This window comes from Phyllobates terribilis, unplaced genomic scaffold, assembly GCF_046119375.1.
Source record: "Phyllobates terribilis strain yellow unplaced genomic scaffold, ASM4611937v1 Scaffold_4__5_contigs__length_816908805, whole genome shotgun sequence".
Taxonomy (NCBI): domain Eukaryota; kingdom Metazoa; phylum Chordata; class Amphibia; order Anura; family Dendrobatidae; genus Phyllobates; species Phyllobates terribilis.
The window spans coordinates 281,127,726-281,152,291 of NW_027362764.1; the positions used below are offsets into that span (position 1 = coordinate 281,127,726).

Consider the following 24,566-nt stretch of genomic DNA (forward strand, 5'->3'; position numbering starts at 1 on the left):
AAGTGCGGGCAGTTCTTCAGTGGGATCGGCCAGAGAATCTTAAGGCACTACAACGTTTCCTGGGGTTTGCTAATTATTACCAGAAGTTCATTCGTAATTTCTCGTCCATGGTTAAGCCTCTCACAGACATGACTAAAAAGGGGACGGATTTTTCTAGGTGGTCTGACAAGGCTTGTCAAGCATTCTCCTCCTTGAAAAAATGTTTTGCCTCGGCACCCATACTCATTCAACCGGATGCGTCACAGCCATTCATTGTAGAGGTAGACGCTTCCGAGGTAGGGGTGGGAGCAGTATTGTCACAAGGTTCGTCCCCTGGTAAGTGGCATCCGTGCGCCTTTTTCTCTAAAAAATTGTCGTCCGCTGAGAGGAATTACGATGTCGGCAATAGGGAACTCTTGGCCATTAAGTTAGCTTTTGAGGAGTGGCGCCATTTTTTGGAGGGGGCAGTCCATCCGGTCACCGTCATCACCGATCACAAGAACCTGCTATATCTGGAGTCCGCGAAACGTCTGAATCCCAGACAAGCTAGGTGGTCATTGTTTTTTACCAGGTTTAATTTTGTCGTTACATATCGTCCTGGGTCAAAAAATGTAAAGGCGGATGCCTTATCTCGTAGTTTCCCTGGGGCCGGGAATACGGACGGCCCGATTCCTATCCTTCAGGAGGGGGTGGTGGTTTCGACAGTATGCTCTGAGCTGGAGGAGGAGGTATTGGAGGCTCAGGGGGACGCCCCTGTTGGACCTCCGGGGAGACTGTTTGTTCCAGATCAGTTGCGACAAAAGGTGATCGAGGCACACCATAACTCAGTTTTTGCAGGACACCCGGGGAGTAGAGCAACTGTGGATCTCCTCTCGCGTCGGTTTTGGTGGCCTAACTTACATAAGGAGGTGGTAACTTTTGTCGCGTCCTGTGGGGTTTGTGCGCGCTCTAAGACCTCACATACCCGTCCGTCTGGGGCCCTCTTACCTTTGAAGATCCCGGAGCGTCCTTGGACTCATCTGTCTATGGACTTTATTACGGACCTCCCTCCGTCTTCGGGTAAAACGGTCATACTCGTTGTAGTGGACAGGTTCAGCAAGATGGCACATTTTATCGCTCTTCCGGCTCTCCCTAATGCTAAAACTCTTGCGCAGGTGTTCATTGGGGAGATTGTGAGGCTTCACGGGGTACCCTCCGAGGTGGTGTCTGATCGGGGGTCTCAGTTTGTGTCCAAGTTCTGGAAGGCGTTTTGTGCACGGCGGGGTATGCATTTGTCGTTCTCATCGGCTTTTCATCCTCAGACCAATGGTCAGACGGAACGTATGAACCAGAGCTTGGAGACATATCTCCGGTGTTTTGTGTCAGAGAACCAGGAGGACTGGGCTTCTTTCTTACCTCTGGCAGAGTTTGCTCTTAATAATAGGCGGAGCGAGTCCACTGGTAAGTCCTCGTTTTTTGGGGCATATGGTTTTCACCCCCAGTTTTGTACTTTCAGTAGGGGGGGCTCTTCGGGGGTTCCTGAGGAGGAACGATTTTCCTCATCACTCGCTTCAGTATGGAGAGGGGTGCTGAAGAATCTGAATACTATGGGGAACCGATACAAACGTATGGCTGATAGGAGGAGAGTGTCTGGTCCGGACCTAAGTGTGAACGATCGGGTATGTTTGTCTACCAGGAATATAAAACTTAAGGTTCCCTCCTGGAAACTGGGTCCCAGGTTCATCGGGCCGTACAGAATCAGTTCTATTATTAATCCGGTGGCATTCCGTCTTGACCCCCCCCCTACGTTTAAAATTCACAACGTGTTCCACAGATCGTTGCTTAAGAGGTATGTGGTGCCGGTGGTACCGTCACCTTTACCTCCCCCTCCAGTGGTGGTCAAGGGTAACTTGGAGTTCCAGGTATCGAGGGTCATCGATTCACGCTTTAATCGCCGGTCCCTTCAGTACCTGGTTCATTGGAAAGGGTATGGTCCTGAGGAGAGGATGTGGGTTCCTGCGTCGGATATTAACGCAGACCGATTAGTTCGGGCCTTCCACACGACTCACCCGGGTAAACCTGGCCCTGAGGGTCTGGAGGCCCCTCGTAGAAGGGGGGGTACTGTCACGGGTGTGTCGCCACGAAGATCGTCACGATTACACAGCCTGACTTCTCGCAGCTGACTTTTTGGTGCTTTGTGTTTTTCGGCAGTGAGGGAGTTAATTCTCTCTCTCTCTGTGCTAGACGAGGTCCAGCCTCGCCCAGCTGCAATCAATGCTGCTGTAGTGAGACTCCTTCAAATGCCTGCTGGTCTGTTAGGGAAGTGTCGGTGAAAGCATTTCATGCAGACTAACAGAGCGGATCGTGGTATTTGGAGTTTCAGAGATAAGTGTATTCGGAGAGTTTTTTCCCTTCCTCGCTTTATCATTTATCTCCTTTCCCGTTGGTGTTCCCTCTGTTGTAGTTGTGTAGTTTTTGAATGCAAGGTGGTTTTGGTTTTTCCCTTGTACTGTCTCGTTCGTCTAAGTACTGTGTGTGGGCATATTATTACTTGTCCCCTTTTGTTGTGATCGGGGTCCTTCTCAGGACTAGATTACTTAGGTGCAGGGATCCTCAGGAAGTAGGGGTTACGCTGGCGGCCTGGACCTCTGTACCTTTAACAGTACCTCCAGGTTGAGGGATTAGTCAGGGCCCCAGCTTAGGGTCAGCTTAGGCCCCCTACCTCCAGTATACAGAGACAACGTGACAGAATAATACCTAAGAATTTGTGATTGCAATCATTTTCAGGAAGAAACTGAGTATTATCTGACAGAATTGCAGGGGTGCCAATACTTTTGGCCAGCACTGTATATATAATATACAGCCCTCAGATCTGCGGATGTACCTGCACTGTGTATATATAATATACAGTCCTCAGCTCCGTGGCTGTACCTGCACTGTGTGTATATAATATACAGCCCTCAGCTCTGTGGATGTACCTGCACTGTGTGTATATAATATACAGCCCTCAGCTCTGTGGATGTACCTGCACTGTGTATATATAATATACAGCCCTCAGCTCTGTGGATGTACCTGCACTGTGTATATATAATATACAGCCCTCAGCTCTGTGGATGGACCTGCACTGTGTATATATAATATACAGCCCTCAGCTCTGTGGCTGTACCTGCACTGTGTATATATAATATACAGCCCTCAGCTCTGTGGATGGACCTGCACTGTGTATATATAATATACAGCCCTCAGCTCTGTGGATGGACCTGCACTGTGTATATATAATATACAGCCCTCAGCTCTGTGGATGGACCTGCACTGTGTATATATAATATACAGCCCTCAGCTCTGTGGATGGACCTGCACTGTGTATATATAATATACAGCCCTCAGCTCTGTGGATGGACCTGCACTGTGTATATATAATATACAGCCCTCAGCTCTGTGGATGGACCTGCACTGTGTATATATAATATACAGCCCTCAGCTCTGTGGCTGTACCTGCACTGTGTGTATATATAATATACAGCTCTCAGCTCTGTGGATGGACCTGCACTGTGTATATATAATATACAGCCCTCAGCTCTGTGGATGGACCTGCACCGTGTATATATAATATACAGCCCTCAGCTCTGTGGCTGTACCTGCACCGTGTATATATAATATACAGCACTCAGCTCTGTGGCTGTACCTGCACCGTGTATATATAATATACAGCCCTCAGCTCTGTGGCTGTACCTGCACTGTGTATATATAATATACAGCCCTCAGCTCTGTGGATGTACCTGCACTGTGTATATATAATATACAGTCCTCAGCTCTGTGGATGGACCTGCACTGTGTATATATAATATACAGTCCTCAGCTCTGTGGATGGACCTGCACTGTGTATATATAATATACAGCCCTCAGCTCTGTGGCTGTACCTGCACTGTGTATATATAATATACAGCCCTCAGCTCTGTGGCTGTACCTGCACTGTGTATATATAATATACAGTCCTCAGCTCTGTGGATGTACCTGCACTGTGTATATATAATATACAGCCCTCAGCTCTGTGAATGGACCTGCACTGTGTATATATAATATACAGTCCTCAGCTCTGTGGATGTACCTGCACTGTGTATATATAATATACAGCCCTCAGCTCTGTGGCTGTACCTGCACTGTGTATATATAATATACAGCCCTCAGCTCTGTGGCTGTACCTGCACTGTGTATATATAATATACAGCCCTCAGCTCTGTGGATGTACCTGCACTGTGTATATATAATATACAGAACTCAGCTCTGTGGCTGTACCTGCACTGTGTGTATATAATATACAGTCCTCAGCTCTGTGGATGTACCTGCACTGTGTGTATATAATATACAGCCCTCAGCTCTGTGGCTGTACCTGCACTGTGTATATATAATATACAGCCCTCAGCTCTGTTCCTGTACCTGCACTGTGTGTATATAATATACAGTCCTCAGCTCTGTGGATGTACCTGCACTGTGTATATATAATATACAGTCCTCAGCTCTGTGGATGTACCTGCACTTTGTATATATAATATACAGTCCTCAGCTCTGTGGATGGACCTGCACTGTGTATATATAATATACAGTCCTCAGCTCTGTGGCTGTACCTGCACTGTGTGTATATAATATACAGTCCTCAGCTCTGTGGATGTACCTGCACTGTGTGTATATAATATACAGCCCTCAGCTCTGTGGCTGTACCTGCACTGTGTATATATAATATACAGCCCTCAGCTCTGTGGATGTACCTGCACTGTGTATATATAATATACAGAACTCAGCTCTGTGGCTGTACCTGCACTGTGTGTATATAATATACAGTCCTCAGCTCTGTGGATGTACCTGCACTGTGTGTATATAATATACAGTCCTCAGCTCTGTGGCTGTACCTGCGCTGCGTGTATATAATATACAGCCCTCAGCTCTGTGGATGGACCTGCACTGTGTATATATAATATACAGCCCTCAGCTCTGTGGATGGACCTGCACTGTGTATATATAATATACAGAACTCAGCTCTGTGGCTGTAGCTGCACTGTGTGTATATAATATACAGCCCTCAGCTCTGTGGATATACCTGCACTGTGTATATATAATATACAGTCCTCAGCTCTGTGGATGTACCTGCACTGTGTATATATAATATACAGCCCTCAGCTCTGTGGCTGTACCTGCACTGTGTATATATAATATACAGTCCTCAGCTCTGTGGATGGACCTGCACTGTGTATATATAATATACAGCCCTCAGCTCTGTGGATGGACCTGCACTGTGTATATATAATATACAGCCCTCAGCTCTGTGGATGGACCTGCACTGTGTATATATAATATACAGCCCTCAGCTCTGTGGATGGACCTGCACTGTGTGTATATAATATACAGTCCTCAGCTCTGTGGATGGACCTGCACTGTGTATATATAATATACAGCCCTCAGCTCTGTGGATGGACCTGCACTGTGTATATATAATATACAGCCCTCAGCTCTGTGGATGGACCTGCACTGTGTATATATAATATACAGCCCGCAGCTCTGTGGATGGACCTGCACTGTGTATATATAATATACAGCCCTCAGCTCTGTGGATGGACCTGCACTGTGTATATATAATATACAGCCCTCAGCTCTGTGGATGGACCTGCACTGTGTATATATAATATACAGTCCTCAGCTCTGTGGATGGACCTGCACTGTGTATATATAATATACAGCCCTCAGCTCTGTGGATGGACCTGCACTGTGTATATATAATATACAGCCCTCAGCTCTGTGGATGGACCTGCACTGTGTATATATAATATACAGTCCTCAGCTCTGTGGATGGACCTGCACTGTGTATATATAATATACAGCCCTCAGCTCTGTGGATGGACCTGCACTGTGTATATATAATATACAGTCCTCAGCTCTGTGGATGGACCTGCACTGTGTATATATAATATACAGCCCTCAGCTCTGTGGATGGACCTGCACTGTGTATATATAATATACAGCCCTCAGCTCTGTGGATGGACCTGCACTGTGTGTATATAATATACAGCCCTCAGCTCTGTGGATGGACCTGCACTGTGTATATATAATATACAGCCCTCAGCTCTGTGGATGGACCTGCACTGTGTATATATAATATACAGCCCTCAGCTCTGTGGCTGTACCTGCACTGTGTATATATAATATACAGCACTCAGCTCTGTGGCTGTACCTGCACCGTGTATATATAATATACAGCCCTCAGCTCTGTGGCTGTACCTGCACTGTGTATATATAATATACAGCCCTCAGCTCTGTGGATGTACCTGCACTGTGTATATATAATATACAGTCCTCAGCTCTGTGGATGGACCTGCACTGTGTATATATAATATACAGTCCTCAGCTCTGTGGATGGACCTGCACTGTGTATATATAATATACAGCCCTCAGCTCTGTGGCTGTACCTGCACTGTGTATATATAATATACAGCCCTCAGCTCTGTGGCTGTACCTGCACTGTGTATATATAATATACAGTCCTCAGCTCTGTGGATGTACCTGCACTGTGTATATATAATATACAGCCCTCAGCTCTGTGAATGGACCTGCACTGTGTATATATAATATACAGTCCTCAGCTCTGTGGATGTACCTGCACTGTGTATATATAATATACAGCCCTCAGCTCTGTGGCTGTACCTGCACTGTGTATATATAATATACAGCCCTCAGCTCTGTGGCTGTACCTGCACTGTGTATATATAATATACAGCCCTCAGCTCTGTGGATGTACCTGCACTGTGTATATATAATATACAGAACTCAGCTCTGTGGCTGTACCTGCACTGTGTGTATATAATATACAGTCCTCAGCTCTGTGGATGTACCTGCACTGTGTGTATATAATATACAGCCCTCAGCTCTGTGGCTGTACCTGCACTGTGTATATATAATATACAGCCCTCAGCTCTGTTCCTGTACCTGCACTGTGTGTATATAATATACAGTCCTCAGCTCTGTGGATGTACCTGCACTGTGTATATATAATATACAGTCCTCAGCTCTGTGGATGTACCTGCACTTTGTATATATAATATACAGTCCTCAGCTCTGTGGATGGACCTGCACTGTGTATATATAATATACAGTCCTCAGCTCTGTGGCTGTACCTGCACTGTGTGTATATAATATACAGTCCTCAGCTCTGTGGATGTACCTGCACTGTGTGTATATAATATACAGCCCTCAGCTCTGTGGCTGTACCTGCACTGTGTATATATAATATACAGCCCTCAGCTCTGTGGATGTACCTGCACTGTGTATATATAATATACAGAACTCAGCTCTGTGGCTGTACCTGCACTGTGTGTATATAATATACAGTCCTCAGCTCTGTGGATGTACCTGCACTGTGTGTATATAATATACAGTCCTCAGCTCTGTGGCTGTACCTGCGCTGCGTGTATATAATATACAGCCCTCAGCTCTGTGGATGGACCTGCACTGTGTATATATAATATACAGCCCTCAGCTCTGTGGATGGACCTGCACTGTGTATATATAATATACAGAACTCAGCTCTGTGGCTGTAGCTGCACTGTGTGTATATAATATACAGTCCTCAGCTCTGTGGATGTACCTGCACTGTGTATATATAATATACAGCCCTCAGCTCTGTGGATGTACCTGCACTGTGTATATATAATATACAGCCCTCAGCTCTGTGGCTGTACCTGCACTGTGTATATATAATATACAGCCCTCAGCTCTGTGGATGGACCTGCACTGTGTATATATAATATACAGCCCTCAGCTCTGTGGATGGACCTGCACTGTGTATATATAATATACAGCCCTCAGCTCTGTGGATGGACCTGCACTGTGTATATATAATATACAGCCCTCAGCTCTGTGGATGGACCTGCACTGTGTGTATATAATATACAGTCCTCAGCTCTGTGGATGGACCTGCACTGTGTATATATAATATACAGCCCTCAGCTCTGTGGATGGACCTGCACTGTGTATATATAATATACAGCCCTCAGCTCTGTGGATGGACCTGCACTGTGTATATATAATATACAGCCCGCAGCTCTGTGGATGGACCTGCACTGTGTATATATAATATACAGCCCTCAGCTCTGTGGATGGACCTGCACTGTGTATATATAATATACAGCCCTCAGCTCTGTGGATGGACCTGCACTGTGTATATATAATATACAGTCCTCAGCTCTGTGGATGGACCTGCACTGTGTATATATAATATACAGCCCTCAGCTCTGTGGATGGACCTGCACTGTGTATATATAATATACAGCCCTCAGCTCTGTGGATGGACCTGCACTGTGTATATATAATATACAGTCCTCAGCTCTGTGGATGGACCTGCACTGTGTATATATAATATACAGCCCTCAGCTCTGTGGATGGACCTGCACTGTGTATATATAATATACAGTCCTCAGCTCTGTGGATGGACCTGCACTGTGTATATATAATATACAGCCCTCAGCTCTGTGGATGGACCTGCACTGTGTATATATAATATACAGCCCTCAGCTCTGTGGATGGACCTGCACTGTGTGTATATAATATACAGCCCTCAGCTCTGTGGATGGACCTGCACTGTGTATATATAATATACAGCCCTCAGCTCTGTGGATGGACCTGCACTGTGTATATATAATATACAGCCCTCAGCTCTGTGGATGGACCTGCACTGTGTGTATATAATATACAGCCCTCAGCTCTGTGGATGGACCTGCACTGTGTATATATAATATACAGTCCTCAGCTCTGTGGATGTACCTGCACTTTGTATATATAATATACAGCCCGCAGCTCTGTGGATGTACCTGCACTGTGTATATATAATATACAGCCCTCAGCTCTGTTCCTGTACCTGCACTGTGTGTATATAATATACAGCCCTCAGCTCTGTGGCTGTACCTGCACTGTGTATATATAATATACAGCCCTCAGATCTGTGGATGTACCTGCACTGTGTATATATAATATACAGCCCTCAGCTCTGTGGCTGTACCTGCACTGTGTATATATAATATACAGCCCGCAGCTCTGTGGATGGACCTGCACTGTGTGTATATAATATACAGCCCTCAGCTCTGTGGATGTACCTGCACTGTGTGTATATAATATACAGCCCTCAGCTCTGTGGCTGTACCTGCACTGTGTATATATAATATACAGCCCTCAGCTCTGTGGATGTACCTGCACTGTGTATATATAATATACAGCCCTCAGCTCTGTGGATGGACCTGCACTGTGTATATATAATATACAGTCCTCAGCTCTGTGGCTGTACCTGCACTGTGTATATATAATATACAGCCCTCAGCTCTGTGGATGGACCTGCACTGTGTATATATAATATACAGCCCTCAGCTCTGTGGATGGACCTGCACTGTGTATATATAATATACAGTCCTCAGCTCTGTGGATGTACCTGCACTGTGTATATATAATATACAGCCCTCAGCTCTGTGGATGTACCTGCACTGTGTATATATAATATACAGCCCTCAGCTCTGTGGCTGTACCTGCACTGTGTATATATAATATACAGCCCTCAGCTCTGTGGATGGACCTGCACTGTGTATATATAATATACAGTTCTCAGCTCTGTGGATGGACCTGCACTGTGTATATATAATATACAGTCCTCAGCTCTGTGGATGTACCTGCACTGTGTATATATAATATACAGCCCTCAGCTCTGTGGATGGACCTGCACTGTGTATATATAATATACAGCCCTCAGCTCTGTGGCTGTACCTGCACTGTGTATATATAATATACAGCCCTCAGCTCTGTGGCTGTACCTGCACTGTGTATATATAATATACAGCCCTCAGCTCTGTGGCTGTACCTGCACTGTGTATATATAATATACAGCCCTCAGCTCTGTGGCTGTACCTGCACTGTGTATATATAATATACAGCCCTCAGCTCTGTGGCTGTACCTGCACTGTGTATATATAATATACAGCCCTCAGCTCTGTGGCTGTACCTGCACTGTGTATATATAATATACAGCCCTCAGCTCTGTGGATGGACCTGCACTGTGTATATATAATATACAGCCCTCAGCTCTGTGGATGGACCTGCACTGTGTGTATATAATATACAGCCCTCAGCTCTGTGGATGTACCTGCACTGTGTATATATAATATACAGCCCTCAGCTCTGTGGCTGTACCTGCACTGTGTATATATAATATACAGCCCTCAGCTCTGTGGATGGACCTGCACTGTGTATATATAATATACAGCCCTCAGCTCTGTGGATGGACCTGCACTGTGTGTATATAATATACAGCCCTCAGCTCTGTGGATGTACCTGCACTGTGTATATATAATATACAGTCCTCAGCTCTGTGGATGGACCTGCACTGTGTGTATATAATATACAGTCCTCAGCTCTGTGGATGTACCTGCACTTTGTATATATAATATACAGCCCTCAGCTCTGTGGCTGTACCTGCACTGTGTATATATAATATACAGCCCTCAGATCTGTGGATGTACCTGCACTGTGTATATATAATATACAGCCCTCAGCTCTGTGGATGTACCTGCACTGTGTATATATAATATACAGTCCTCAGCTCTGTGGCTGTACCTGCACTGTGTATATATAATATACAGCCCGCAGCTCTGTGGATGGACCTGCACTGTGTATATATAATATACAGACCTCAGCTCTGTGGATGGACCTGCACTGTGTATATATAATATACAGACCTCAGCTCTGTGGATGGACCTGCACTGTGTGTATATAATATACAGCCCTCAGCTCTGTGGCTGTACCTGCACTGTGTATATATAATATACAGCCCTCAGCTCTGTGGATGGACCTGCACTGTGTATATATAATATACAGCCCTCAGCTCTGTGGCTGTACCTGCACTGTGTATATATAATATACAGCCCTCAGCTCTGTGGATGTACCTGCACTGTGTATATATAATATACAGCCCTCAGCTCTGTGGATGTACCTGCACTGTGTATATATAATATACAGCCCTCAGCTCTGTGGATGGACCTGCACTGTGTATATATAATATACAGCCCTCAGCTCTGTGGATGGACCTGCACTGTGTATATATAATATACAGCCCTCAGCTCTGTGGATGTACCTGCACTGTGTATATATAATATACAGCCCTCAGCTCTGTGGATGTACCTGCACTGTGTATATATAATATACAGCCCTCAGCTCTGTGGATGGACCTGCACTGTGTATATATAATATACAGCCCTCAGCTCTGTGGATGTACCTGCACTGTGTATATATAATATACAGCCCTCAGCTCTGTGGATGGACCTGCACTGTGTATATATAATATACAGCCCTCAGCTCTGTGGATGGACCTGCACTGTGTATATATAATATACAGCCCTCAGCTCTGTGGATGGACCTGCACTGTGTATATATAATATACAGCCCGCAGCTCTGTGGATGGACCTGCACTGTGTATATATAATATACAGCCCTCAGCTCTGTGGATGGACCTGCACTGTGTATATATAATATACAGCCCTCAGCTCTGTGGATGGACCTGCACTGTGTATATATAATATACAGCCCTCAGCTCTGTGGATGGACCTGCACTGTGTATATATAATATACAGCCCTCAGCTCTGTGGATGGACCTGCACTGTGTATATATAATATACAGCCCTCAGCTCTGTGGATGTACCTGCACTGTGTATATATAATATACAGCCCTCAGCTCTGTGGATGTACCTGCACTGTGTATATGTAATATACAGCCCTCAGCTCTGTGGATGTACCTGCACTGTGTATATATAATATACAGCCCTCAGCTCTGTGGATGGACCTGCACTGTGTGTATATAATATACAGCCCTCAGCTCTGTGGATGGACCTGCACTGTGTGTATATAATATACAGCCCTCTGCTCTGTGGATGGACCTGCACTGTGTATATATAATATACAGCCCTCAGCTCTGTGGCTGGACCTGCACTGTGTATATATAATATACAGTCCTCAGCTCTGTGGATGTACCTGCACTGTGTATATATAATATACAGCCCGCAGCTCTGTGGCTGTACCTGCACTGTGTGTATATAATATACAGCCCGCAGCTCTGTGGCTGTACCTGCACTGTGTGTATATAATATACAGCCCTCAGCTCTGTGGATATACCTGCACTGTGTGTATATAATATACAGCCCTCAGCTCTGTGGCTGTACCTGCACTGTGTGTATATAATATACAGCCCGCAGCTCTGTGGCTGTACCTGCACTGTGTGTATATAATATACAGCCCTCAGCTCTGTGGATATACCTGCACTGTGTATATATATAATATACAGCCCTCAGCTCTGTGGCTGTACCTGCACTGTGTATATATAATATACAGCCCTCAGCTCTGTGGATGGACCTGCACTGTGTATATATAATATACAGCCCTCAGCTCTGTGGATGGACCTGCACTGTGTATATATAATATACAGCCCTCAGCTCTGTGGCTGTACCTGCACTGTGTGTATATAATATACAGCCCTCAGCTCTGTGGATGTACCTGCACTGTGTATATATAATATACAGCCCTCAGCTCTGTGGATGTACCTGCACTGTGTATATATAATATACAGCCCTCAGCTCTGTGGATGTACCTGCACTGTGTATATATAATATACAGCCCTCAGCTCTGTGGATGGACCTGCACTGTGTATATATAATATACAGTCCTCAGCTCTGTGGATGGACCTGCACTGTGTATATATAATATACAGCCCTCAGCTCTGTGGATGGACCTGCACTGTGTATATATAATATACAGCCCTCAGCTCTGTGGATGGACCTGCACTGTGTATATATAATATACAGCCCTCAGCTCTGTGGATGGACCTGCACTGTGTATATATAATATACAGCCCTCAGCTCTGTGGATGGACCTGCACTGTGTATATATAATATACAGCCCTCAGCTCTGTGGATGTACCTGCACTGTGTATATATAATATACAGTCCTCAGCTCTGTGGCTGTACCTGCACTGTGTATATATAATATACAGCCCTCAGCTCTGTGGATGTAACTGCACTGTGTGTATATAATATACAGTCCTCAGCTCTGTGGATGTACCTGCACCGTGTATATATAATATACAGCCCTCAGCTCTGTGGCTGTACCTGCACTGTGTGTATATAATATACAGCCCACAGCTCTGTTGCTGTACCTGCACTGTGTATATATAATATACAGCCCTCAGCTCTGTTCCTGTACCTGCACTGTGTGTATATAATATACAGCCCTCAGCTCTGTGGATGTACCTGCACTGTGTATATATAATATACAGTCCTCAGCTCTGTGGATGGACCTGCACTGTGTGTATATAATATACAGTCCTCAGCTCTGTGGATGTACCTGCACTTTGTATATATAATATACAGCCCTCAGCTCTGTGGCTGTACCTGCACTGTGTATATATAATATACAGCCCTCAGATCTGTGGATGTACCTGCACTGTGTATATATAATATACAGCCCTCAGCTCTGTGGATGTACCTGCACTGTGTATATATAATATACAGTCCTCAGCTCTGTGGCTGTACCTGCACTGTGTATATATAATATACAGCCCGCAGCTCTGTGGATGGACCTGCACTGTGTATATATAATATACAGACCTCAGCTCTGTGGATGGACCTGCACTGTGTATATATAATATACAGACCTCAGCTCTGTGGATGGACCTGCACTGTGTGTATATAATATACAGCCCTCAGCTCTGTGGCTGTACCTGCACTGTGTATATATAATATACAGCCCTCAGCTCTGTGGATGGACCTGCACTGTGTATATATAATATACAGCCCTCAGCTCTGTGGCTGTACCTGCACTGTGTATATATAATATACAGCCCTCAGCTCTGTGGATGTACCTGCACTGTGTATATATAATATACAGCCCTCAGCTCTGTGGATGTACCTGCACTGTGTATATATAATATACAGCCCTCAGCTCTGTGGATGGACCTGCACTGTGTATATATAATATACAGCCCTCAGCTCTGTGGATGGACCTGCACTGTGTATATATAATATACAGCCCTCAGCTCTGTGGATGTACCTGCACTGTGTATATATAATATACAGCCCTCAGCTCTGTGGATGTACCTGCACTGTGTATATATAATATACAGCCCTCAGCTCTGTGGATGGACCTGCACTGTGTATATATAATATACAGCCCTCAGCTCTGTGGATGTACCTGCACTGTGTATATATAATATACAGCCCTCAGCTCTGTGGATGGACCTGCACTGTGTATATATAATATACAGCCCTCAGCTCTGTGGATGGACCTGCACTGTGTATATATAATATACAGCCCTCAGCTCTGTGGATGGACCTGCACTGTGTATATATAATATACAGCCCTCAGCTCTGTGGATGGACCTGCACTGTGTATATATAATATACAGCCCTCAGCTCTGTGGATGGATCTGCACTGTGTATATATAATATACAGCCCTCAGCTCTGTGGATGGACCTGCACTGTGTATATATAATATACAGCCCTCAGCTCTGTGGATGGACCTGCACTGTGTATATATAATATACAGCCCTCAGCTCTGTGGATGTACCTGCACTGTGTATATATAATATACAGCCCTCAGCTCTGTGGATGGACCTGCACTGTGTATATATAATATACAGCCCTCAGCTCTGTGGATGGACCTGCACTGTGTATATATAATATACAGCCCTCAGCTCTGTGGATGGACCTGCACTGTGTATATATAATATACAGCCCTCAGCTCTGTGGATGGACCTGCACTGTGTATATATAATATACAGCCCTCAGCTCTGTGGATGTACCTGCACTGTGTATATATAATATACAGCCCTCAGCTCTGTGGATGTACCTGCACTGTGTATATGTAATATACAGCCCTCAGCTCTGTGGATGTACCTGCACTGTGTATATATAATATACAGCCCTCAGCTCTGTGGATGGACCTGCACTGTGTGTATATAATATACAGCCCTCAGCTCTGTGGATGGACCTGCACTGTGTGTATATAATATACAGCCCTCAGCTCTGTGGATGGACCTGCACTGTGTATATATAATATACAGCCCTCAGCTCTGTGGCTGGACCTGCACTGTGTATATATAATATACAGTCCTCAGCTCTGTGGATGTACCTGCACTGTGTATATATAATATACAGCCCGCAGCTCTGTGGCTGTACCTGCACTGTGTGTATATAATATACAGCCCGCAGCTCTGTGGCTGTACCTGCACTGTGTGTATATAATATACAGCCCTCAGCTCTGTGGATATACCTGCACTGTGTGTATATAATATACAGCCCTCAGCTCTGTGGCTGTACCTGCACTGTGTGTATATAATATACAGCCCGCAGCTCTGTGGCTGTACCTGCACTGTGTGTATATAATATACAGCCCTCAGCTCTGTGGATATACCTGCACTGTGTATATATATAATATACAGCCCTCAGCTCTGTGGCTGTACCTGCACTGTGTATATATAATATACAGCCCTCAGCTCTGTGGATGGACCTGCACTGTGTATATATAATATACAGCCCTCAGCTCTGTGGATGGACCTGCACTGTGTATATATAATATACAGCCCTCAGCTCTGTGGCTGTACCTGCACTGTGTGTATATAATATACAGCCCTCAGCTCTGTGGATGTACCTGCACTGTGTATATATAATATACAGCCCTCAGCTCTGTGGATGTACCTGCACTGTGTATATATAATATACAGCCCTCAGCTCTGTGGATGTACCTGCACTGTGTATATATAATATACAGCCCTCAGCTCTGTGGATGGACCTGCACTGTGTATATATAATATACAGTCCTCAGCTCTGTGGATGGACCTGCACTGTGTATATATAATATACAGCCCTCAGCTCTGTGGATGGACCTGCACTGTGTATATATAATATACAGCCCTCAGCTCTGTGGATGGACCTGCACTGTGTATATATAATATACAGCCCTCAGCTCTGTGGATGGACCTGCACTGTGTATATATAATATACAGCCCTCAGCTCTGTGGATGGACCTGCACTGTGTATATATAATATACAGCCCTCAGCTCTGTGGATGTACCTGCACTGTGTATATATAATATACAGTCCTCAGCTCTGTGGCTGTACCTGCACTGTGTATATATAATATACAGCCCTCAGCTCTGTGGATGTAACTGCACTGTGTGTATATAATATACAGTCCTCAGCTCTGTGGATGTACCTGCACCGTGTATATATAATATACAGCCCTCAGCTCTGTGGCTGTACCTGCACTGTGTGTATATAATATACAGCCCACAGCTCTGTTGCTGTACCTGCACTGTGTATATATAATATACAGCCCTCAGCTCTGTTCCTGTACCTGCACTGTGTGTATATAATATACAGCCTGCAGCTCTGTGGATATACCTGCACCGTGTATATATAATATACAGCCCTCAGCTCTGTGGCTGTACCTGCACTGTGTGTATATAATATACAGCCCTCAGCTCTGTGGCTGTACCTGCACTGTGTATATATAATATACAGCCCTCAGCTCTGTGGATGGACCTGCACTGTGTGTATATAATATACAGTCCTCAGCTCTGTGGCTGTACCTGCACTGTGTGTATATAATATACAGCCCGCAGCTCTGTGGATGTACCTGCACTGTGTATATATAATATACAGCCCTCAGCTCTGTGGATGAACCTGCACTGTGTATATATAATATACAGCCCTCAGCTCTGTGGATGGACCTGCACTGTGTATATATAATATACAGAACTCAGCTCTGTGGATGGACCTGCACTGTGTATATATAATATACAGCCCTCAGCTCTGTGGATGGACCTGCACTGTGTATATATAATATACAGCCCTCAGCTCTGTGGATGGACCTGCACTGTGTATATATAATATACAGTCCTCAGCTCTGTGGATGGACCTGCACTGTGTATATATAATATACAGCCCTCAGCTCTGTGGATGTAACTGCACTGTGTGTATATAATATACAGCCCTCAGCTCTGTGGATGGACCTGCACTGTGTATATATAATATACAGTCCTCAGCTCTGTGGATGTACCTGCACCGTGTATATATAATATACAGCCCTCAGCTCTGTGGCTGTACCTGCACTGTGTGTATATAATATACAGCCCGCAGCTCTGTTCCTGTACCTGCACTGTGTGTATATAATATACAGCCTGCAGCTCTGTGGATATACCTGCACCGTGTATATATAATATACAGCCCTCAGCTCTGTGGATGGACCTGCACTGTGTATATATAATATACAGCCCTCAGCTCTGTGGCTGTACCTGCACTGTGTGTATATAATATACAGACCTCAGCTCTGTGGATGGACCTGCACTGTGTGTATATAATATACAGTCCTCAGCTCTGTGGATGTACCTGCACTGTGTATATATAATATACAGCCCTCAGCTCTGTGGATGTACCTGCACTGTGTATATATAATATACAGTCCTCAGCTCTGTGGCTGTACCTGCACTGTGTATATATAATATACAGCCCTCAGCTCTGTGGCTGTACCTGCACTGTGTATATATAATATACAGCCCTCAGCTCTGTTGCTGTACCTGCACTGTGTATATATAATATACAGACCTCAGCTCTGTTCCTGTACCTGCACTGTGTGTAAATAATATACAGTCCTCAGCTCTGTGGCTGTACCTGCACTGTGTGTATATAATATACAGTCCTCAGCTCTGTGGATGTACCTGCACTGTGTATATATAATATACAGTCCTCAGCTCTGTGGCTGTACCTGCACTGTGTGTATATAATATACAGTCCTCAGCTCTGTGGCTGTACCTGCACTGTGTGTATATAATATACAGCCCTCAGCTCTGTGGCTGTACCTGCACTGTGTATATATAATATACAGCCCTCAGCTCTGTGGATGTACCTGCACTGTGTATATATAATATACAGTTCTCAGCTCTGTGGCTGTACCTGCACTGTGTGTATATAATATACAGTCCTCAGCTCTGTGGCTGTACCTGCACTGTGTATATATAATATACAGTCCTCAGCTCTGTGGCTGTACCTGCACCGTGTATATATAATATACAGTCCTCAGCTCTGTGGATGTACCTGCACTGTGTATATATAATATACAGTTCTCAGCTCTGTGGCTGTACCTGCACTGTGTGTATATAATATACAGTCCTCAGCTCTGTGGCTGTACCTGCACTGTGTATATATAATATACAGTCCTCAGCTCTGTGGATGTACCTGCACTGTGTATATATAATATACAGTCCTCAGCTCTGTGGCTGTACCTGCACCGTGTATATATAATATACAGTCCTCAGCTCTGTGGATGTACCTGCACTGTGTGTATATAATATACAGTCCTCAGCTCTGTGGCTGTACCTGCACTGTGTGTATATAATATACAGTCCTCAGCTCTGTGGATGTACCTGCACCGTGTATATATAATATACAGTCCTCAGCTCTGTGGCTGTACCTGCACCGTGTATATATAATATACAGTCCTCAGCTCTGTGGATGTACCTGCACTGTGTATATATAATATACAGTTCTCAGCTCTGTGGCTGTACCTGCACTGTGTGTATATAATATACAGTCCTCAGCTCTGTGGATGTACCTGCACTGTGTATATATAATATACAGTCCTCAGCTCTGTGGCTGTACCTGCACTGTGTGTATATAATATACAGTCCTCAGCTCTGTGGCTGTACCTGCACTGTGTATATATAATATACAGCCCTCAGCTCTGTGGATGTACCTGCACTGTGTATATATAATATACAGCCCGCAGCTCTGTGGATATACCTGCACTGTGTATATATAATATACAGCCCTCAGCTCTGTGGATGGACCTGCACTGTGTATATATAATATACAGCCCGCAGCTCTGTGGCTGTACCTGCACTGTGTATATATAATATACAGCCCTCAGCTCTGTGGCTGTACCTGCACTGTATATATATAATATACAGCCCTCAGCTCTGTGGATGTACCTGCACTGTGTATATATAATATACAGCCCTCAGCTCTGTGGATGGACCTGCACTGTGTATATATAATATACAGTCCTCAGCTCTGTGGATGGACCTGCACTGTGTATATATAATATACAGCCCTCAGCTCTGTGGCTGTACCTGCACTGTGTATATATAATATACAGCCCTCAGCTCTGTGGCTGTACCTGCACTGTGTATATATAATATACAGCCCGCAGCTCTGTGGATGTACCTGCACTGTGTATATATAATATACAGCCCTCAGCTCTGTGGCTGTACCTGCACTGTGTATATATAATATACAGCCCTCAGCTCTGTGGATGGACCTGCACTGTGTATATATAATATACAGCCCTCAGCTCTGTGGATGGACCTGCACTGTGTATATATAATATACAGCCCTCAGCTCTGTGGATGGACCTGCACTGTGTATATATAATATACAGCCCTCAGCTCTGTGGATGGACCTGCACTGTGTATATATAATATACAGCCCTCAGCTCTGTGGATGGACCTGCACTGTGTATATATAATATACAGCCCTCAGCTCTGTGGATGGACCTGCACTGTGTATATATAATATACAGCCCTCAGCTCTGTGGATGGACCTGCACTGTGTATATATAATATACAGTCCTCAGCTCTGTGGCTGTACCTGCACTGTGTATATATAATATACAGTCCTCAGCTCTGTGGATGTACCTGCACTGTGTGTATATAATATACAGTCCTCAGCTCTGTGGCTGTACCTGCACTGTGTGTATATAATATACAGTCCTCAGCTCTGTGGATGTACCTGCACTGTGTATATATAATATACAGTCCTCAGCTCTGTGGCTGTACCTGCACCGTGTATATATAATATACAGTCCTCAGCTCTGTGGATGTACCTGCACTGTGTATATATAATATACAGTTCTCAGCTCTGTGGCTGTACCTGCACTGTGTGTATATAATATACAGTCCTCAGCTCTGTGGATGTACCTGCACTGTGTATATATAATATACAGTCCTCAGCTCTGTGGCTGTACCTGCACTGTGTGTATATAATATACAGTCCTCAGCTCTGTGGCTGTACCTGCACTGTGTATATATAATATACAGCCCTCAGCTCTGTGGATGTACCTGCACTGTGTATATATAATATACAGCCCTCAGCTCTGTGGATGTACCTGCACTGTGTATATATAATATACAGCCCTCAGCTCTGTGGATGGACCTGCACTGTGTGTATATAATATACAGCCCGCAGCTCTGTGGCTGTACCTGCACTGTGTATATATAATATACAGCCCTCAGCTCTGTGGATGTACCTGCACTGTGTATATATAATATACAGCCCTCAGCTCTGTGGATGTACCTGCACTGTGTATATAAAATATACAGCCCTCAGCTCTGTGGATGTACCTGCACTGTGTGTATATAATATACAGCCCTCAGCTCTGTGGATGGACCTGCACTGTGTATATATAATATACAGTCCTCAGCTCTGTGGATGGACCTGCACTGTGTATATATAATATACAGCCCTCAGCTCTGTGGCTGTACCTGCACTGTGTATATATAATATACAGCCCGCAGCTCTGTGGATGTACCTGCACTGTGTATATATAATATACAGCCCTCAGCTCTGTGGATGGACCTGCACTGTGTATATATAATATACAGCCCTCAGCTCTGTGGATGGACCTGCACTGTGTATATATAATATATAGCCCTCAGCTCTGTGGATGGACCTGCACTGTGTATATATAATATACAGCCCTCAGCTCTGTGGATGGACCTGCACTGTGTATATATAATATACAGCCCTCAGCTCTGTGGATGGACCTGCACTGTGTATATATAATATACAGCCCTCAGCTCTGTGGATGTACCTGCACTGTGTATATATAATATACAGCCCTCAGCTCTGTGGATGTACCTGCACTGTGTATATATAATATACAGCCCTCAGCTCTGTGGCTGTACCTGCACTGTGTATATATAATATACAGCCCTCAGCTCTGTGGCTGTACCTGCACTGTGTATATATAATATACAGCCCTCAGCTCTGTGGCTGTACCTGCACTGTGTATATATAATATACAGTCCTCAGCTCTGTGGATGTACCTGCACTGTGTATATATAATATACAGCCCTCAGCTCTGTGGATGGACCTGCACTGTGTATATATAATATACAGTCCTCAGCTCTGTGGATGGACCTGCACTGTGTATATATAATATACAGCCCTCAGCTCTGTGGATGTACCTGCACTGTGTATATATAATATACAGCCCTCAGCTCTGTGGATGTACCTGCACTGTGTATATATAATATACAGCCCTCAGCTCTGTGGCTGTACCTGCACTGTGTATATATAATATACAGCCCTCAGCTCTGTGGCTGTACCTGCACTGTGTATATATAATATACAGCCCTCAGCTCTGTGGCTGTACCTGCACTGTGTATATATAATATACAGCCCTCAGCTCTGTGGCTGTACCTGCACTGTGTATATATAATATACAGCCCGCAGCTCTGTGGATGTACCTGCACTGTGTATATATAATATACAGCCCTCAGCTCTGTGGATGGACCTGCACTGTGTATATATAATATACAGCCCTCAGCTCTGTGGATGTACCTGCACTGTGTATATATAATATACAGCCCTCAGCTCTGTGGATGTACCTGCACTGTGTATATATAATATACAGCCCTCAGCTCTGTGGCTGTACCTGCACTGTGTATATATAATATACAGCCCTCAGCTCTGTGGCTGTACCTGCACTGTGTATATATAATATACAGCCCTCAGCTCTGTGGCTGTACCTGCACTGTGTATATATAATATACAGCCCTCAGCTCTGTGGATGGACCTGCACTGTGTGTATATAATATACAGCCCTCAGCTCTGTGGATGTACCTGCACTGTGTATATATAATATACAGCCCTCAGCTCTGTGGATGGACCTGCACTGTGTATATATAATATACAGCCCTCAGCTCTGTGGATGGACCTGCACTGTGTATATATAATATACAGCCCTCAGCTCTGTGGATGTACCTGCACTGTGTATATATAATATACAGTCCTCAGCTCTGTGGATGGACCTGCACTGTGTATATATAATATACAGTCCTCAGCTCTGTGGATGTACCTGCACTGTGTATATATAATATACAGTCCTCAGCTCTGTGGCTGTACCTGCACTGTGTGTATATAATATACAGCCCTCAGCTCTGTGGATGTACCTGCACTGTGTGTATATAATATACAGCCCTCAGCTCTGTGGCTGTACCTGCACTGTGTATATATAATATACAGCCCTCAGCTCTGTGGCTGTACCTGCACTGTGTATATATAATATACAGCCCTCAGCTCTGTGGCTGTACCTGCACTGTGTATATATAATATACAGCCCTCAGCTCTGTGGCTGTACCTGCACTGTGTATATATAATATACAGCCCGCAGCTCTGTGGATGTACCTGCACTGTGTATATATAATATACAGTCCTCAGCTCTGTGGATGTACCTGCACTGTGTATATATAATATACAGCCCTCAGCTCTGTGGATGGACCTGCACTGTGTATATATAATATACAGCCCTCAGCTCTGTGGCTGTACCTGCACTGTGTATATATAATATACAGCCCTCAGCTCTGTGGATGGACCTGCACTGTGTATATATAATATACAGTCCTCAGCTCTGTGGCTGTACCTGCACTGTGTATATATAATATACAGCCCTCAGCTCTGTGGATGTACCTGCACTGTGTATATATAATATACAGTCCTCAGCTCTGTGGCTGTACCTGCACTGTGTATATATAATATACAGTCCTCAGCTCTGTGGCTGTACCTGCACTGTGTATATATAATATACAGCCCGCAGCTCTGTGGATGTACCTGCACTGTGTATATATAATATACAGCCCTCAGCTCTGTGGCTGTACCTGCACTGTGTGTATATAATATACAGCCCTCAGCTCTGTGGCTGTACCTGCACTGTGTGTATATAATATACAGTCCTCAGCTCTGTGGATGTACCTGCACTGTGTATATATAATATACAGCCCTCAGCTCTGTGGCTGTACCTGCACTGTGTATATATAATATACAGCCCGCAGCTCTGTGGATGTACCTGCACTGTGTATATATAATATACAGCCTGCAGCTCTGTGGATGGACCTGCACTGTGTGTATATAATATACAGCCCTCAGCTCTGTGGATGGACCTGCACTGTGTATATATAATATACAGCCCTCAGCTCTGTGGATGGACCTGCACTGTGTATATATAATATACAGTCCTCAGCTCTGTGGCTGTACCTGCACTGTGTGTATATAATATACAGCCCGCAGCTCTGTGGATGTACCTGCACTGTGTATATATAATATACAGCCCTCAGCTCTGTGGCTGTACCTGCACTGTGTGTATATAATATACAGCCCTCAGCTCTGTGGATGTACCTGCACTGTGTGTATATAATATACAGCCCTCAGCTCTGTGGCTGTACCTGCACTGTGTATATATAATATACAGCCCTCAGCTCTGTGGCTGTACCTGCACTGTGTATATATAATATACAGCCCTCAGCTCTGTGGCTGTACCTGCACTGTGTATATATAATATACAGCCCTCAGCTCTGTGGCTGTACCTGCACTGTGTATATATAATATACAGCCCGCAGCTCTGTGGATGTACCTGCACTGTGTATATATAATATACAGTCCTCAGCTCTGTGGATGTACCTGCACTGTGTATATATAATATACAGCCCTCAGCTCTGTGGATGGACCTGCACTGTGTATATATAATATACAGCCCTCAGCTCTGTGGCTGTACCTGCACTGTGTATATATAATATACAGCCCTCAGCTCTGTGGATGGACCTGCACTGTGTATATATAATATACAGTCCTCAGCTCTGTGGCTGTACCTGCACTGTGTATATATAATATACAGCCCTCAGCTCTGTGGATGTACCTGCACTGTGTATATATAATATACAGTCCTCAGCTCTGTGGCTGTACCTGCACTGTGTATATATAATATACAGTCCTCAGCTCTGTGGCTGTACCTGCACTGTGTATATATAATATACAGCCCGCAGCTCTGTGGATGTACCTGCACTGTGTATATATAATATACAGCCCTCAGCTCTGTGGCTGTACCTGCACTGTGTGTATATAATATACAGCCCTCAGCTCTGTGGCTGTACCTGCACTGTGTGTATATAATATACAGTCCTCAGCTCTGTGGATGTACCTGCACTGTGTATATATAATATACAGCCCTCAGCTCTGTGGCTGTACCTGCACTGTGTATATATAATATACAGCCCTCAGCTCTGTGGATGTACCTGCACTGTGTGTATATAATATACAGCCCTCAGCTCTGTGGATGGACCTGCACTGTGTGTATATAATATACAGCCCTCAGCTCTGTGGATGGACCTGCACTGTGTATATATAATATACAGCCCTCAGCTCTGTGGATGGACCTGCACTGTGTATATATAATATACAGCCCGCAGCTCTGTGGATGTACCTGC

The 24,566-nt window shown here is 44.6% G+C and overlaps 1 protein-coding gene across 6 annotated transcripts in view; it reads right to left on the reverse strand.

Moving 5' to 3' along the window:
• Window positions 1-24,566, reverse strand: part of BBS9 (Bardet-Biedl syndrome 9) — a 590,293-nt gene that overhangs the window by 565,079 nt on the left and 648 nt on the right. The gene's annotated exons all lie outside the window — the stretch shown is intronic.